Raw genomic sequence first — 3,499 nt, forward strand, 5'->3', positions numbered from 1 at the left:
ATCTGCTCAGGTCCCTTCTGACCCTAGAAACTAAGAAACTATGATCAGGGGGTGCACATGCACCCACATGCACCCCTATGTGTCGTCAATGATAACAACTAAATCACAGACCTTACAAGCTGTGACCAAGCTAATCACCAAGCAACATACAAATTCAGACATACCTTCTAGAAAAAAAGAATTTATCCTTCTTCACTAGGAATGAAACAAACTTTTCTTTTTACTTGTCTGTATTCACTGGCTCCATTTGCTGACCAGCAGACTGCCTGCATGTTGTAGTTCCTGAGTACTACATTACATGCACCATCATCAGAAAGAATAAAGCAGTGTTTGCAACTGACAGTACTCCCTTTACTCACTCAGTGATGCTGGCGAGTAAACAAAATAGCTGCTGAGTCAGGTACTTCTCAGACAAGTGCAGAAGTAACACTAAAAAAGAGTAGCTGACCAGAAATGTTCAGGGTCATCATGCTGGCATATTCCATAGGAGTCTGACAAAAGCAACCAACCTAGACTCAATAAAGGTGTATTCTTGGTGTGGATAAAGCACAGCTGATGTATTTACCTCTGTACAATTCAAAGGGCACATCTACATGTGCTATTAATGCAATATAGGCTTACTGTACAGTATTTTACTATGCAGTAAACCTTCCCCAGGATCCCACCTGTACATGCACCCTGTGGGGAACAAATCTGCTCCCAGTGGGATCAGCCAGGTACAGAGCTACTCCTGTCCTGCTCTGATCCTTGCATCATCCTGAGGAAGCTCTAGGATCCCCGGGGGTTCTAGCCCAGTGGCTGGCAGGACAGAGACAGTCCTGATGTGCATGGGGCCAGGAGAACTGCAGTGGTAGCTGTCTCCTGCCTTCATGTACACTGGGAGGTGTCTTCGTGTTCACAAGGCTGGGCGACAGCTGCTGCTGCAACTGGTAGAGCTCTCCCAGCCCCATGCACACCAGGACACACAGCAGGGCTTCCCTGTCCAGCAAGGGGCTCACCGGGAGCTGTCCCACTTCTGGGGTAGCTGCTGATGAGCCCCCAAGTGGACAGAGATTCCTTGTCTAGGCAGGGATTCACTGGCAGCTGCCCCTGGAGCCTGTGGCTAAGCAGGGAAGCAGAGAGATCCCCAGTCCCAGCACTGCTCAGTCCTGACTCCTGTGGGGAGCCAGAAGCCATATAGCAGCAAGACAGAGAGAGACAGAGAGCTGCCCTCTCCCAGTGTTGATCAGCTCCCAGCTCCTGGGAGCTCCTGTGGGGAGAGACAGGAGGTGAGCAATGCCAGGACCAGGAACAGAGAATATCCCCTGTGACCCCCTGCTGGTGTGACTGACTGGCAGGAAATCTGCTCCTAGTCAACATCTACACGAATGCTGCTGCATGATAACTACTGCACAGTTAATCTATATTTACATGTACTAACTAACTTCACAGTAGAATAATCTACTTCAGAGTAGATGCCATGTACTTGTAGACAGTGATGTTTTACTGTGCAGTAGATTAGTCTACATGTGTAGAGGCAACCAGAGTGAAGATGAGGATTTGATTAGGGTTACAATTTGGTTAACAATTGTGCTAATGATGAATAAACTGAATTTATTTTTGCCCAATGCCTAAGTTCCCTTTTTTTAAGGCAGCTAATGAAGGAGCTAGAAACTGGTTTCTAATCCTTTAGATGCCAATATCTTAATTTATTTTATTAAAACATATAGCAAAAGTTCATCAGCTATAGAACTAAAAAGAGAGTAGGGAAGAAGTAGTGAAGTCACTCCATAATGAGAATGGGATGGAGAAAAGGGATAGTCAAAGTATGGTCATAAAACTACTTTGCTTCACTGTTTGAGAAAGAAGATAATGTTGAACCTATGGCCAAAGACAAAATGGATAACAGTGGTGAGGACATGGAAATAGAATTATCCACAAATAAGGTGGAAGGAGAATTCAAATAACTTAATATAGTCAAACTGGGGAAGAAGGAAGCAAATAATCTCCCATCCTATAATACTGAAAGTGCTGGAATAAGAAATCACAGGACATATAGCAACTATTTTAATAAGTCTATCAAATTGGGGCAGTGCATTGTTGGAGAATAGCAATTGTAATACTTTTACTTAAGAATGGGGGGGGAAACGATAGTTATAGGCCTATTAGTCTGACATCAGTTGCATAGCACTTGATGAAGCAGTCTGTCTCCTATGAAATATAATACTTCTCTGAATCTATTAGCCTCTAAAGTGCTGCCCTACCCTGCCTTCTGCCTATACAAGTCTTTGGAACAGTTCATGAAGGAAAAACTAATTAAAGCTACAGAGATAAATGGAAAGTGTGATAAGTTCAACTTGAGTTATCAAAGATAAATTATACGAGACTAACTCGGTAGCTTACCTTGTTAAAATACCAGATTTTCTAGACAAGAAAAGCTAGGAAGGACTCAACTATCTGGAATTCAAGAAAGTGTTAGACACAAGGAAAATTATTAGTTAAGCTGAAGATGTGCATTAGTAGAGAAATTGCATGGTGGGTAACAGAGTAATAGAAATGAGATAGTATTCAATAGTACAAAATGAAAGTTTATTTATTTAGTGACTATTAATAGCTTATAGCTGAAGTTTATAATTATAAATATAGTTATTTTCACCATTATTTAGACGTGAAAGTAAAATTGATCACAGACTGACTATAAGCTGCTTATGTGTAAGAAAAGGAGAATATGATCTTTAGATTTCTCAAGAGAGGTATTTCTAGCCAATATAGGGAAGTATCTGGTTCATAAATCATACAAGGTATTTTTGAGACCTCATCTGGAAGACTGTATCCAATTCTGGTCAGCACATTCATGGAAAATAAATTCAAACTGGATTAGATTCATAAAAGGGATACAAGGATGGACAGCCCACCATATAAGCCTACACGACTTTTCCTTGATCGACGTAACACCACTGTTACATAAGCTGATTTTTATTAATAAAAGGACTCCATTTAGATGACATGAACTTGGATCCTTATTTGAAAGGCCATGTGCTTGGTGCTCCTGCTTCCAGCCATGAGGTTTGGTGTGCACTTGGAGCAAAATTCCCCAAGCACATGGAGCTTCCTGGTTCTGCTCTCCAAATCATCCCCCCCTACAACACTCACTCAAACCTACAGGGAACCTGCAGATTGTTATACTTTTCCTTATAAAAAAGAAAACAAAGTAAAACAAAAATGGAGAGAAGAGAAATTTGTATGGTTCAGTACATATCTTTGTTTGAGGCCAGATGTTGCCAATACACAGTTCACCATGGAGACATAGCCTTCACCACTAGTCCAACCTGACCAAATGTATTTAGTGTCTGGATCTTGTGATAATAGCAGGTTACAGTATCATAAAATAGCTGTGTCAAAAGACAGTAGTATTCACCCAAAGGTACCTGGTATTCAGAGAACTGACATAACCCATTCCAAGTCCATACACATCTGGTCTCACTTAGAAAGTATGCTTTATTTGCAAGATACACTTAGC

Source organism: Gavialis gangeticus, unplaced genomic scaffold, assembly GCF_001723915.1.
Source record: "Gavialis gangeticus isolate Ggan-Ray unplaced genomic scaffold, GavGan_comp1, whole genome shotgun sequence".
Taxonomy (NCBI): Eukaryota; Metazoa; Chordata; order Crocodylia; family Gavialidae; genus Gavialis; species Gavialis gangeticus.